The sequence below is a fragment of the Leopardus geoffroyi genome, chromosome D3, assembly GCF_018350155.1.
Source record: "Leopardus geoffroyi isolate Oge1 chromosome D3, O.geoffroyi_Oge1_pat1.0, whole genome shotgun sequence".
Classification (NCBI taxonomy): Eukaryota; Metazoa; Chordata; class Mammalia; order Carnivora; family Felidae; genus Leopardus; species Leopardus geoffroyi.
In genome coordinates this window covers 36,595,093-36,611,056 of record NC_059339.1, presented here as the reverse complement: position 1 = coordinate 36,611,056, position 15,964 = coordinate 36,595,093, and the positions used below count along the sequence as shown (strand labels likewise).

Here is a 15,964-nt window from a genome sequence, read left to right as displayed (position 1 = left end):
GGATAGCTTTTTATGGTGTCAAGGGAGAAAAACTCAGAGTGGACTTAATACATGAACAAAAGCTTCACAGTGTTAGGAGCTAAGCTCAGGCTCAAAGGTAACCAATGCTAGGGGCTGCCAAATGAGGGGAGGTGGACAGGGCTATGGGCATGAAAAGAGCTAACAGCATACAGTAGAAGTTGTCAAACTTCTTGTCGAAAGGTCTGGATAAAAAAGATTCCAAGCTTCATGGGCCCTACAGTCTCTGGTGGCAATTACTCAACTTTGTGTTTGTAGTGTGAAAGCAGCCATAAACAATGTATAAAGGGATGAGTGCGGATGTGTTCCAATAAAACTTTCTTTGAGGACACTGAAATTTGAATTTCATATAATTTTCAAGTGTCACAAAATATTATTATTTAGATTCTTTTTAATCATTTAAAACTGTAAAAGTCATTCTTAACCCATATGTCCTACCAAAAGAGACCGTGAGCCAGATTTGGCCAGTGGCCCTTGGTTTGTGGATCCAGAATGAATATAGGCTAAGTATGACCTGACTGAAACATGAGTAATATGGCAAAGTGCTATTTTTCGATAAAAGTTTTAATCATAGTAATATGCTAAATACCTAATGTGCCTCCTCAAGTAGTTCAAACTCAAAATATGTAAGATCCCCTAAAAATGTTCATTAGCGCCCTTAAACTCCTGCTGTTTAGTTAGTAATGTTGGAGGAAATGGAACCAAAACCGGACATGGAGGAGACCAAGGTTTAATTAAAAACTCATCTCATCTGTTTTGTTCATTTGTTTTCTTTCTGAAATTCCATACAAAACAAACAAAGACACAAACAAACAGAAAAAGCAAAGACAAGCAAAAACCCAGACTCTTAAATACAGAGAACAAAGTGGTAGTTACCAGAGAGGGAGTGGGGGGATGGGGGGATGGGTGAAGTAGGTAAAAGGAATTAAGAGTACACTTACCGTAATAAGCACTGAGTAACGTATAGAATTGTTCGATCACTATATTGTACACCCAAAACTAATATAACACTGTCTGTTAATTATACTTCAATAAAAAAGAAAAAAACATCACATCGTCTTTTAAAAATGAAAATCCAGTAACTGCTATGTAAATATTTCATTTGATCACATTTATTTGTTGCAAATCTTTTCCCCATATTTTAATAAAATAATTAAAAATAATTTAAGAAATAATTAGAGTGATGTATGCAATTTAAGCCAAATTTATTTCCCTAGGATAAGCAAAGAGTCATAGGAATTTGGGATCAAGAACTAATCTCTAAAGCACTGAATTTTTGAAACCAATGTGATTTCCAAACAATAGACACTTTGAATTCATGAACCAATGATAACAGGATAGCAGGACCATTCACTGAACATTTCCAAGTGTGCTATGATGGCTTAGGAGAAAGTTAGTGCTAATGTCTGAACTCTTGCTTTTCTGAATTTTATTTTATCTTTTATAAATACGAGGAATACAATAGGAAAAGTTATCGTGCATATTATTTGAATTTTCCAAATTGGAAAAAGAAATTGAATTGGTCTGTTTCCTTTGATGATTACTTAGATTTCATTTTGAAAACATACTGAATGCAGGTCCCTTTAATACAATAATAGACAATAAACCATCTGCTGGGTAGTATCTTCCTAACGACCAATGGCCTCAGAGCACGGAGCCCTCTCAACCATTCCCAGGGCAACTCATCTGAGAAGAAAAGACCTTGAACTGGCTAAATTGCCACAAAATGATGCCACCCCATTTCTCAGTCTCCTTCATTCATTCTTCCCTCCTTGATCCATCCATTCAAACAACTACTGTTGCTTTCCCAGCCCTGGGCTCCACATAAGAGAGCTTCTCTCCAGTGCAAATCTGACCTAATCTCAGCCCTCATCTCTAATAAGACTTTTCTCACTTATGTAGTCAGAGAAACTCAATTCATCTGTTTGCTTTGATGTCACCTATAATAAAAGTCAGTGCCTTCTTCATTGACTTAATCTTTGTTGTTTTTAAATGTTCCTAGTCAAAACTAGGAAAAGCCCAATAGCACATTCTTATACTGATTCATAAATGAACCTAGTATTTATATGCCTAACCTAGTACATATATGCCTACCAACTAATGAACTGTAGCATTAAATTAGGGGGAGAAACAGAAACAGGAAAAAAAATCTTTTTTTAAAAAAAAAGATTTTATTTTTAAGTAATCTCTCTACCCAATGTGGGGCTTAAACTTACAACCCCAAGATCAAGAGTCACATGCTGTACTGACTGAGCCTGCCAGGTGGCCCCAGAAACAGTACTTTAACAATTCTTTTACCCTAATCAGGGTGTCGCGTAATAAAAAAAAAAAAAAAAATACGTCTCAGTTAGCTGGACAGCATTCTTAGTTCAGAGAATCTGTGCTTTTAAGTGGACAAAAGGACTGTCTGGGTATGCTGCCTGGTACTATTCTCACTTCTCACATCCAGCGAGCCAGCGTGATATGTCAAAGACGTGAGAAAACGTGCCGAGCTAGAATTGAGGACTCTGCTCTTAAAATTGTACAAGCATTGTCAGTTATCAGAAGGAGTTATTTTAGTTGGAGAGGCTATTGGAATGCCCTAAGGAAATCTTCTGATTCTTTGTTGATTTAATTTGGTCAGGAGATACACTGCTCTGTGAACTACTGACTCAACTTCATTCTTACGAGGTGGGGCAATTAGTTAGAAAGAAAAGAAATGTACTCTTTGAACGAAAGACCATGAAAAGGGGCACTCCCTTGCTCGAACTTCTAACAATCCATTAGAGACCAAATAAAAGTTGGCATCTTTTATAATATCTGAGCGGGGATGGAGTGTGAGAAGACCAACACCTCTGGGTCATCGCTGCCTACGAGGCCCTCCATTTTCCCACGTGAGCCTGTGCGGCCATTAGCCCAATGTCCTCCAGCTCATTCCTCTTTCTGCCACATTCTGACCTCTGGAAAATTAGGTCTGTTAATACTTTGGGACGTTTGTCCTAATGATAGTTCTGAACTGATTTAGATAAGAAAGAATGCATATAATTTTAAACAATTTCTTTTATCATGCATGATATATTTATCCATCGTCATAACTGAATGAGAAGAAGAAAGGGCGTTCGTCATCAAGTGAGGAAAGAAATATTTTCACCATTAGCAAAAAAGCTGTATATTTGGTAAGCACCTAACTGCATATCAAAGAGACTTACACATCTTGTTTCTTGTCTTTGAGGAGCTGCCCGTTCTGAGAGGAAATCATGTAAATGAAGCAGGAACTTTGGCATAAAGGTAATAAACCGATTCATGAATATGCAGTGCCTTATTTACATCAACTCCAAGTCAAAAATGATTTAAAGATAGGGATTATGAATAGCAGTCTATCTGGGGTAGGACTGGGGAGCTTGGGGGTACAATTTCAATTCTAGTCAAGAGGGAGAAGTTTTAAACTCTTTATAATCAATACAGAATTTTCCTTGAATGTGTACCTAAAACAGCAAACTATGATTCGAAATGATGACCCGAGAAAAGGGTCATCGTAGTTTCTTCTTAGAGTCAAAGAGAAGACAGAGTCCCCTTCTTTTGCTCAGAGAGGGCCTACTCTTGCACCTGGGGAACTCACCTGTGTGTACTCACAGACCCGAGGCTGAAAGCCTGAGGCTTTCAGTGTCTTAGACTGGATTTGGGCACAGTAGTTTACTCTAGGGGTGACCCTCAGAAGCAGAAGTGAGGGGAAAAAAGTGGGCAAGACAGGAGGAGCAAGCCACTGTGGTGTGTGCCATTGATTGCTTCTCTGGACTTTTAAGGCTCAGCCTTATTGTAGTAAATGCCCTGAAGCCCCATGTGGAAAGTAACTCTAAGTCATAGCACCCAAAGATGGGAGGCTGGTCTATTCATTTACGACAAAGAAGCCAAGAATACACAATAGAAATGATAGTCTCTTCGATAAATGGTGTTGGGAGCATGGAGCCTGCCTTGGATCCTCTGTCCCCCTATCTACCTTCCCCTCCCCTGCTTATGCTCTCTTTCTCTCTCAAAACCAAATAAACGTCAAAAAAAAGTTAGGGCTGCCTGGGTGGCTCAGTTGGTTGAGCGTCCAGCTTCCGCTCAGGTCATGATCTTGCAGTTCACGAGTTTGAGCCCCACGCTTCCATGCTTCATCTGGAGCCTGCTTCAGATTCCGTGTCTTCCTCTCTCTCTCTGCCCCTTCCCCACTTGTGCTCTGTCTCTCTGTCCCTCAAAAAATAAATAAGCATTAAAAAATGGTGCTGGGAAAACTGAAGGGCCACATGCAAAAAGCCAAAACTGGACCATCTTACACCATACACAGAAATAAACTCAAAATGAATTACAGACTTGAACGTTAAGACTTGAGACCATAAAACTTCCAGAAGAAAACATAGGGGGTAAACTCCTTGACATGGATCTTGGAAATGATCTTATGAATTTGACACCAAAAGCCAAAACAACAAAAGCAAAAAAAAAAAAAAAAAAAAAAAAAAAGGATTACTTCAAACTAAAAAGCTTCTGCACAGCAAATTTAATTATCAACAAAATGAAAGGCAAACTACAGAATAGGAGAAAATATTTGCAAATCATATATCTGATAAGGGGTTACTATTCAAAATGCATATAGAACTCATACAACTCAATAGTCAAAAAGCAAAACAAAACAAAATAAAACCCAAATAATTCAACTGAGGAAGTGAATAGATGTTTTCCAAAGAAGACATACAGATGGCCAACAGACACAAGAAAAGATGCTCAACATCACTAATCACCGGGGAAATGCAAATCAAAATGACAGTATTACTTCATACCTGTTAGATTGGCTACAGCCAAAAACAAGAGATAACAAGAGTTGGAGAAAATGGAGCCCAGGAGCACTGTTGGTGGGGATGTAAACTGAGGCAGCCACTATGGAAAACAGTATGAAGGTTTCTCAAACAAATTAAAAATAGAACTACCAAATGATGTAGGAGTTCACTTCTGGGTATATACCTGAAGGAAATGAAAACAGAGCCTCAAAGAGATATCTGCACTCCTGTGTTCATTGCAGTGTTATTTACAACAGCCAAGATATGGAAATAACCTAAGAATCTATCAATGGAGGAATAATGAAGATGTCACACATACACACACACACATATACAGACAGTGGAATATTATGCAGCCATAAAAAGGAGGAAATTCATTTGTAACAACATGGATGGGCCTTGAGAGCATTATGCTAAATGAAATGTCAGAGAAAGATAAATATGGCACGATCTCACAAATACACGAACCTTAAAAAAATAAATATAGAAACAGATTGGTGGTGGCCGGAAATGGGCAGGGGTTTGGGAGGAAGGTGAGAGAAATGGATGAAAGTGGGAAAAAGGTACAAACTTCCAATTATAAGATAAATAAGTCCTGGGCATGTAACGTATAGCCTGGTGGCTATAGTTAACAATACTGTATTGCGTATTTGAAAGTTGCTAAGAGAATCAATCTTAAAAATTTTTTATCACAAGAAAAAAAAAGTGCATGTTCGGTGACGGATGTTAAACTTATTGTGGTAATCATTTCACTACATGTGAAATCAAATCATCGTGTTGTATCTCAAATCATTATGTTGTAAATCTAAAACCACTATAATGTTATATGTCCTTTATATCTCAATAAAAGTTAAAGAAAAGCAAACATAGGAGGCTGGGCATTATCAATTAGGTTCTATCTTCTGTTACTCTGGGGTGGCTTCTGAAGGCATTAAATCCCTCGAGTTTTCCAGCTACGACGTCCCCACCTGAGTGAGCTCGCACAGCTTCAGAGAGAGTTCTGAGGTAGAGAGAGTTCTAAAAGGTGCTTGAGACAGGACCCTGCAGCATAGATCGAACTGTCCACTGCTCCTGTGGCGAGAATCGGAGGCAAGAGGTGGGGTATGATAACGAGCACCACTCATGTCTGCTGGCCAATCTCTTGCAGCTGTCAGATCTCGTCATGTCCACAGTGGACCCACTGAGTCGGACGTGCCCATCCTGGAGCACTTACGTGATGCCCCAGTGAATTCCCTGAATTCCAGATATGCGTCTCCCTGTCACATTGCAGCAGCAACAAGCAGCTTTTCATGATAATCAGAACTGATTTCTCCTGCCGGTACGGGAACTCCTTCCTTGCCTGGTAGTCTCCCATCTTGAGACCAAAATGCCCAGGCCGCCGACTTGCTACAGTTTAGCTTCCATGGAAGCTTTACTGTGCTCAGGTCAAAGCAATCATCTGGAACCAGAATTTTCAATCCATTAGAACTTAGAGTCACAGGACTGACGGGTGCTGATGGTGGTGGTGAGAAGGGCAATCCTACTTTTATCCCTTCGTCCCTGGACCCATGAAGTCTGGCTATTAGAGACACATTACTCTGCACCAGCCAGCAGTTCATCCTGAAGGACAGAATCCCCAAGCTCATGCCTTTTTGAAACCTTGAATAAGCCATCCCAACGTTCTTACTGCTTCCAGGTAATGGGAGAACCCACTGTATGGGTGGGACAATGGGTGCCCTTTGTCATACTTCCTTTGCCATAAAATGGGTCTTTTGGTGCAAGGCAATGTTAATCTGGGGTCCCATGCCTATAAATGAAGCACTCTGTAAGCACTCAGACCACTGCACTCACAGACATGCAGCAGATGTGGAGTGCAAACCCATATCCAGGATTGCTGTCAGTTCCGATAGGGAAAGATCGCTCCTCCTTCCAGAATGGACTGTGTCCAGTGTAATTTACTTGCCATCAAGTGGCTGGCCGTTCAAACACATCAAAAATAGAGCTCCTGATACTCTCCCTCAAACCTGCTTTTCCTTGATGTTCCCCGTCGTAATTTATGGCAACTCTATCCTTATGGTTGTTCAGGCTAAAAACTTTGGGAACACCCTGGACTCCTCTCTTTTTCCCACATTCTACTGCTGATGCACTAGCAAATCATGTTGGCTCAGCTTTCAGAATATATCCAGAATATGGCTTCTCCTTCCCCATTTTTACCTCCCACTCCAAATTTACCTCTGTCAACTTTTATCTGGATTATTGGAATAGCCCTTAACTGGTCTTCCTGCTTCTGTCTCTAACCCCACGAAGTCTATTCTCAACGTGTCATCTCAACCCAATCAACCCTGTTAAAACACAATCATATTATGTCATTCCTCAGTTCAAAACTTTCCAACGGCTCCCAGTCTCAATCAGAGAAAAAGTCAAAGTCCTTACAAGGGCCCATGTATCCCTTATGTGATCTGAGTCTCTGTGGCAGACAGACTCCCAGGGGTCCCCATGCCTTTGTGTGTCCATGCCTTTGTGTGATCCCCTCCCTTTGACTGTTGATGGGAGCTGTGACTGGCTTCCCCCCAACAGAATACAGCAAAGGTGTCAGATGTCACTCCCGTGATTACATTTATGTAACTTTATGTAGCACTCCTCTGCTAGCAGACTCTCTTGCTCTCCTGCTGGCCTTAAATAAGCAAGCTGCCATGTTGTGACCTGTCTATAGAGTAGGCCATCTGGTAGAGAATTCTATGTAGCTTCCAAAACTGAGAGTGGGCTCTGCTGAGGCCCAACGAGAAACCCCTACAGCTCTCAGTCTTACAGCTGCAAGGGAATGAATTCCAACAACCTGAGTGAGCTTGAAAGTGGATCCCTCCCTAGTTGAGTCTCCAGATGAGAACACGGCCCCACTGCCACCTTGACTAGAGCCTTGTGAGACCTCAGCAGAGGACGTTAGGCTGACAATGGACTCCCGGCCGAAGAAAACTGTAAGCTAATAAATGGGTGTTGTTTTGAGCCTCAAAGTCTGTGGTTATTTGTTAGCAGCAACAGGTAACAAACGTAGTCCTGTTACTTTTCTGAACACATCCGCTCCTACTGTCCCCATCATACACTCTGCTTGAGCTACTTAGGCTTCTTCTTGTGTCTCGCACGAGCCAGGTACGTGTCCATCACAAGACCTTTGCATGTGAAGTGTTCCTCAGCTTGGGATGTTCTTCCCTAAGATGTACACATAGCTCTTTGTCCTCACACACTTCTTGTTTTCACATAAAAGCCATCTTCTCAGTAGGCCAGCTTATCTAAAACTTTACAACCTTCCCTCATCCCGTAACTTCCTTCCCTACTTTATGTTTTCTCCTTGGAATTCATCTATAACTCCATGCTACACCTTACTCTATACTTTAATGCTTTATCCTACTTACTGTTTTTTCTCTCTCCCTAGAACGATAGCTCCACGAGGACTGGGATCTTTGTGGTTTTGCTATATTCACCCCACAGCGAATCCAGTGTGTGTGGCGGTGTGATTCCTTTCTGCCACGCTAACTCACTCTGCAGCAGGTACAGATTTAGAACATATCTGGGTTTAGCCAGGGTTGGCGTATGATGAGAAGACAGAAGGGCAGCAGGGCAGACAGGCCGTGTGTTTTCTGAGCAGCGGTGACGCGACAAGATCAAGCGTAGGAGGGAAGGAGGGACATTCAGGAAGTGGTGTGTAATTTGAGGTTTCATTAAAATCCGGGAATTTCTGGGCTGGGATTACTAGATATGCAGGAGACTAGGAGGTGATGTTTGGAGAGGTGGCGTTTGAAACTGAGATGGTGAAAATGCGCTGGGTAATAACAAGGTCTAGGACGCGGCTTTGTGATTGGGTGGCTGAGATGAGGTGGAATAAGAGATCAGTGGCTTCGAAAGAGTCAGGAACTGAGAGACCAGTGTGTTGGGTGGATGGTGTCTGAAATTCTGAAGTCTCCAAGAATGGTGAGAGGGTTGAGAGAGAAGTGACTTAAGTGCTCAAGCCACTGAAGAATAAGGCACATAACAGAGAGATTGGCAACTCATAGCTGTGATTTAGGACGACCGCAAGAGGGAGAAACCACCTTCGCCTGAAAGCTGAGGCAAACAGGAGTCCTGTGGGGGGGTAGCCAGGTTTTTGTTAGATCAGGGATTGGAAAGCTACCACCCTTGGGCCAAGTCTGGCCTGCCCCTGGCTTTGTACATAAAGTTTTATTGGAACACTTTGTTGACGTATTTTCTCCGACTGCTTTTGCACTAGAATGGCAAAGTTAAGTAGTTGCAACAAAGACTGTATGGCCCGCAAAGCCTAAAATAGGTACTTCCTGGCCCTACACAGGAAATGTTTGAGTCAGAGCAAGAAGAGGAATGGAATGTTCTGGTACACTAGGACTTTGTTGATAATGGGCTATGAATTTCAAAGGGAACTTTGGGAATGATTTAGGAGGAGGGAGAAAGGTGGAAGATGAGGTCAGATGAGGGCATTTTAGGGCAACCTGGCCAGTGATGGTGATCTTGAGGCTTAGGCTTCGGATGGTGACTGAGGCAGCCAGGGAGGTGAGAAGGTGCGATGAGCTGGATCTCCAGCACACCCCAGGCTGGGGACCTCCCATGCATGGAGGTGCTGAAGCAGCTCTGGGAGCCTGCAGCCACTGAAGACCTTGGAAGCTTGATTTGCCTTTGGCTGATGCATGGGAGCCCGCAGCAGTAAACATCTCTGGGCTCTGGGCTTGCTAGCATCTGATCTGGGGTCATCCTGCACAGCACAGGCACTACCAAATTCCTGAACGTGTTCCTGGGACACAGAGGAAGGGGTGGAAGGAAGGAGAGAGGGAAAGAGAGAGAGAAAGAGCGTGCAAGCAAAGCAGGCAGGCAAACCAACAAGCCATATAAATAAAAGTTAAAATGACGACTCTGGGTTACATCTATTAGTTCTAGAAATTCATAAGCCAGATCAAATGCTAGCTGGCATGGATTTCATATTAAAGAGTCTCTTTATGACCTGAGACAATCAAAGTAAGGAATCTTATTATCATCAGTGCTAGGACCTCTTCCAGGACCTAAAAGATCCATGGCTCAGTGACAGCAAGATACAACGTGTATCTTACTCTCCTTTAATCTATTATCCCTCTAATCAACTACCTGGAGCCCTAGACAGTGATTAGGGTGCTCTTTTAAAACCTACCCAGACTCTTAACTGTGTCAGAACTCTTGCAGGATAAATGAGTAACACATGGCCGCTGGCTAGCCCTGGCGGAACTGCTTTCCCGCTGTTAACTACAACTTCTACCTGTCTCAGCCACAGGCAACCTTTCCCACCTTCCATCCGAATAATGATGGGGGAAGGCATTGCTTCTGTGTCAGCCCCATTGCGCGGAGAAGACCACGCTCTACTGCTTTGAGTCCTCTTTTCTGGCTTCCCATGAGGATGCATGGTTTTGTTACACGCCCCCCCCCCCCCCCACCCCGAGAAACTTAACCCAAATTCCCAGTAGGGAACCGCCAATTCTAGAAGATTCCACCAGTTAATGACTGCATTTTAATACATTTCCGTCTTCATAAGAGTAGAACGGCCCCCTCCCTTCCCTCGCAGTCCCGGAGCTGTCTGCTGGATTCGCACACTGTTAAATATTTCTCAGCTTTGCTGCCTTTAGCAAAGGTTTCTCCCCTACAAACTTGCTCAGAGCAAAGGGCCACTCAGCCAGGAAAAATAAAAACAAGATTCTGGAAAGATTTAATAGAAATTTTCAGCTGGGTTGATCGGGTTTCGTCATAGAATGCCTGACATTCCTCAGGGAAACCTAATTTAAAGGCAGAGAGTGAAGTCACTCTGAGAGCCGCAAGTTCTGAGAGCCAAAAATGACATCTAAAAATCATATTTGTAAATGTACCCGGAGGCTATGGCGTGATGGGCACCCATAGGAGCAGGGCCCTAGGCATCTGCTTGTGCCTCCGGCTGCTTATGTTGATTGACCAGAAATAGCAACAGCAAGTTTTCACCTAGGTTTCTACCATCATTCCCCCCAGCTACAAATGTTACTCCCAACCCAAGAATCAAAGTGATTTCTCTTACAGGGAACGTCTTCCATCCCCTTCATGGGCAAGTCCACATTTTGCTACAGTGCACGGTCTGTTCTCTTTGGAGCCAATGAATTTCTGTTATCATTCTTACAGCGGCCATCTCCTGTGTTATTATATTTACTTTTCTTTGCTTCCTCATGTCTGTGTGCTTTCTCTATCTTTCCTGCCCATTCCTACCCGTTCCTTTGGGCCTGTTCCTACCTAGGAGAGGAGCAATTAATTCTAACAGAATGTGTAATATTCTAGGGAGAGGAAACGGGAAACAGGATAATATAGTCACTTGGTATGTTCTGAGACCTATGAGCAGTTTACTGTGGCTGAAGCAAAGGATATGTGCAACATGGGTCAGACTGTGAACCTTTATCCTACAGGCAGAGGTCAGTCATGACAGATTCCCTGCCAGTGACATAACTAGGTCAATACTGTAGAATAATCTCTGTATTAACGAGGTCTCTAATAGTTATTTGTGGTTGCATATTAACAAATCATTCCAAGATGTAGAGACTGAACATAACAAAAAATTTGCTATTTTATAGTTTCCGTGGGTGAGGAATCCAGCCCAGCCTGACTGAATGCCTCTCTTCAGAGTCTCTCCCAAGTCTGCAATCAAGGGGTCAGCCAGGATGGCAGCCTTCTCAAGGCTCAACGAGGGGAGGATCCAATTCCAAGGTAACTCAAGTGGTTGTTTGGAGGACTCAATTCCTCACTGGCTGTCTATTGCTTGGGGGCCTACCTTAGTTCCTTGACACTTCTATCTGGATTTTTCTATGGGATACCCACTTTCTGTGGGTTTCTCCACAGAGCACCTCAAAATATGGCAGCTGGCTCCATCAGCATGAGAAACTGAGAGAACAAGGAAGACTTGTTCTCTTTTTGCAACCTAATCTCAGAAGGGATATCATGTTATTTTTGATGTGTTCTGTTCATCAGTAGGAAGTCACTAGGTCCAAACTCTCCTCAAAGGGAAAGGATTACACAAGGACATGAACACCAAGAGGTGGAAATCACTGGAACACATAAAAAAATAAGAAGGGAACCAGGAGACCATAGTGTCTAGAATCCAAGAAGAAGATTTCAAAAAGTAGGAAGTTATACATAGCATAGAGGTGTCAATGCTCTCTAGCCAAAGCCTGCCAGGAACCTACTTGTAGTCGAACAAATTGGGTGTATTACTTGTTGCAGGAGGGAAGGCACACACCATGGGGAACCATGGGTTGTCTCAGCCAAATGTTGTTAGAAGCTATATTGGATCTGGACTTTGGATGAATGATTGGGGTGGGGGGAGTCCAAGGAAGCAGGGGCTCACTGTGGACTGGTTGCTGTCAGAGAGTTGGGTCAATTCTATGATCGTATATCTCAACAAGTCTTATCTACAGGGAGGAAGAACTAGAAGGAGGATAAAGTTGTAATCGGTCAAGAAGCCATCACTCATTTTGGCTGAGAGAGGGGATGGTTGGCATTTTGTGGTGGCACAGTTACCTTGCTATTGTCTCTTCTGAAAATTATGACGTGGCCTTGTTGGGGCTCATTTTACCATGGTCTAAGGGTGGCCTTGTATGAGGTTACTGTTCTCTAAGACCATTTATGTCCAATAGGAGGATAACATGACCTAGCCATGAGTGCCCAGCCAGCTTCAGAATGTCAGGGGAAGACAAGCAGTGGTTAAGAACATGGCTCTGGAACTAGACTGCCCGGATTCAAGTGTGGACTTCACCGCTTACTAGCTCTGTGACCCGGGTCCATTGGTAAACCTCCTCCATGTACCTTAATTTTCCCACCTTAGAGTAGAAACTGTAATAGTGTCTATCTCATTAGCTTGTTACAAGGATACATGAATTAATATACATGTAAAATATTTAGAACAAAACGGGCATGTGACAACTATCTCCATGCTGATTATCATTATCATCCATGACCCTTGAAGGAGCAATGTTGTTAGAGTAGTAGAAGGCAGAAGCCAGACTGCCATGATCAAAGATAAATGGTAGTTGATGGAGTAAGGTCATCATGTGCCAGACAGCCCTTCAAGAGGAATCATGACAGGAAGATCTGGAAATCATGCAGAAAGGGGAAGGAAATTTGTTTATCCAAGGTCAGTATAGAATAGTGCCTCTCAAAGAGTGTTAGAAATGCAAAATCTCGTGCCCTCCAGGGGATTCTTTTATTTCAATACCTTTGCAGAAGTATAACTGACATAAAGTAAACCGCACCTATTTAAAATATAAAATTTGGTAAGTTTTGACATAGGCACACGTCATCAAACCATTACCAGATCAATCAGTAATGAACATCTCCATCACCCCTTGGTAATCCCTCCCTTCTGTCCCCCGGCCCCTCATCACTATCCCCCGGGGGTTCTGATGCTGACATGTGAGAACCACAGGGGATGTGAAACAAATTCCGTTATGAAAAGGACCTAGAGTTATGGCTCAAAAAATAGTAATAAAGATGAAATCCTAACAGTGAGGAAAGGAAGGAAATGGGAGACACGTGTTGAGATCAGAGTCTGGGAAAGGCAGAGGAGGCCTGCCAGCCCCAAGGCTGTGAACAGGGCATTTGCTGAGCTCTTTCACCGGACCAGGAGCGCAGGGAGCAGTGAGGACATTCAAGGAGCTTTTCAAAGGCCACCACTCATGCGCTTCTGCTAGGAGAGTGTTTCAACTCCAGGTCTGCGATCATGGCACACCCCTGCTTGAAACCATTCAGTGGATTCTCTTTTCAACAAGGTGCAGTAAAAACAAATAGATAAACAAACAGCAACAAAACTTCAGCCTGACTTTCAAGACTTCATGCAATCTGGCTCCCTGCCTTCCAATGCTGTGTTTCCCTTTTCCACTCCAGTTTGCTCCGATATTGTCCCATGAGTTTGCTTCCTGTTCTGCAATATGCTTCCTCCTTTTCTTCCTTCAGAGAGTGTGTCCTCCTCCTCCCGAGTGTCCACCACCCGCCCATGTGAACCCTGCTGTGTCCCTAAGCCTCCTCTGATGGTGCACCTGGGATGAATCTCTCTTTGCTCTGAATGTTTCTAAGATGGTCTTGTTGAGAGTGGCAGATTCCAAAAGGCTAGGACTGTGTGCACCTCATCATTGTCCCCTAGCCCCTGGCCTGCTGCCTTGAACACACTCGCTGAATATTTGCTGATGAGTGAATGGATGAACCCATGAATTTGCCTGGAACTGTCTGTCTTTCGTGTATATGATGATGTCAGTACACCAGGATTTTTCACCCTTGGCACGTTTGACATCTTTGGTCAGATAATTCCCTGTGGTGAGGGCTGTCCTATATGTTGTTGGATGTTTAGCGACATCTCTGGCCTCTACTCACTAGGTGCCAGTGGCACTACCTTCCCAGTGTGACAACCAGAAATGTTTTCAGACATTGCCTCGGGGGGCTGGAGGGGGAAGATAGAGCATGACCCTGGTTGAGATACTTGAACATTAACTTCCCAGGTTTTCGTGTAAAATATTTATTATAAAAGGATAGTGGCAGTGACCTAATTGGGGTCAAGGAAAGAAGGAAAATGTTTGACACTTGGAACCCTTCCTAAGTCATAAGAAGTCCCCTACACTTTTCTAAGTGGCTTTCTCCCCATTTCCCCATCCCCTCCCCACCCCCATCCTTTCCTACTACCTGGCGCTTTATTCTACTGGACTGTCCATCACTTCCTGTGAACAGCAAAGGAAAATACATCACGAACCAGAGTAGTGCAGCTTTAAGAATGGAAAGGCTTCAAGTTGGTATTTTGAAATAGGGTACCCATTAGGTTTCTCAAACTGAACTATGCAGGTACCACTCACTTTATCTCCTCGTAATGCCTGCTGTGCATGATCTACAACCATCTGTTCTCAGGAACTGAAGATGGTAAATCACTTCCCCACATTTGTTAGGAGACAAAACGTTCCCCATCTTGACTTCATGTGGACAAGTTCTGAAAGTGACAAAGTCAGGAAACACTGATTCATGCTCCGTCTCCCGGAGCTAATCTAGATCTCTACAATCTTAAGTATTTCCCCCTCCGTCTCGTAGACCCAGTTTTAGTTTTAATACAGTCATTTCCGTCCTTATTATAATCTGATACACGGTGTTCATTTTGCAAGTCTAAGTCAATGGACTAACTATTCGCTCAATGGGCTAGTAAAATGGAGGAATGGTCTGTTACCCCACGCCTCTGTCTGATTGCTCCAAGTCTAAATGTACCTCCGACTAGCAATACTCACTGCCGCCACTGTTTTGCCCTCCCCAGCCGCAGGCAGTCTGCTGCCGATCTCCTTTGTTGCCTCTTCTTCCCACTTCTCCCTTTTCTTCTTTTCTCTCGATCTATTTCACGCTGACATTCTCCTTTGATCCATGTATGCTTTATAGACCCTTTGTCTCTGTTCTTGTACTCAACTTCTGTCTGTGTTATGTGCTTCAATTTCAAATCACCAGGAACATAAGCTGCATATCACTGTTTTCCTCCTTTAGTTACAAAAGCAAAGAGAAAATAACAAGGAACTCATCTTTCTCCCTGAGTGAAGCCTCATTCATGCAGTTAGTCAGTGGGTCTGTTGCTCAACACCAGCTGGAGTGAACACTGGACACGATCATCTTAATGAGGGAATTTCTGATGCAAATGAAAAGCATATGCTTGCGGGAAATAGCCTGGAAAAAAACATGGCAAGATACCCATCAGTAGGAAAATCAAACTTAGTAACAGTATTCTCGTTGTTTTGATATCATGACAATACTCAGCTTTCCACAGAATCCTAGAATTCGTCCTTGAGACGATGACTTTGGAGTTCTCACTCCAAATGGGAAATATCTTTGATTTGGGTCATTCATAAGCAGTGAGAGATTCAGCTAGCTGAAGTCAGAACAGCTCTTCGGAAAGAATGCCCCTAGAAGGCAGCCTCATGGTGAAGGATTCTGCCGTTCTTTGCAGGTCACTGTGTCTGTATCTATCTGTTTCTCCCATTGTTGTGAGGAGCATCCATGGCTGTAGAAGGCATAAACTATCCGAAATGAAGAAATGAACACATAACCAGAAATGTGAGTGTACATATAAGAGTGGCTTAACAAATGTCACAGACCAGCTTGGAGAGCAATGATCCACT

The 15,964-nt window shown here is 43.1% G+C and overlaps 1 long non-coding RNA gene across 2 annotated transcripts in view; it reads left to right on the top strand.

The window, feature by feature from the left end:
* Nucleotides 1-2,841: 2,841 nt before the first annotated feature.
* The window catches only part of LOC123587900, a 52,672-nt gene continuing 39,549 nt past the window's right edge, over nucleotides 2,842-15,964 (top strand). For both annotated transcript variants that reach the window (XR_006707597.1, XR_006707596.1), the window contains exons 1-3: nucleotides 2,842-3,285; nucleotides 8,221-8,336; nucleotides 11,408-11,540. This is a non-coding gene — a long non-coding RNA (uncharacterized LOC123587900). The remainder of the gene's footprint in view (nucleotides 3,286-8,220; nucleotides 8,337-11,407; nucleotides 11,541-15,964) is intronic.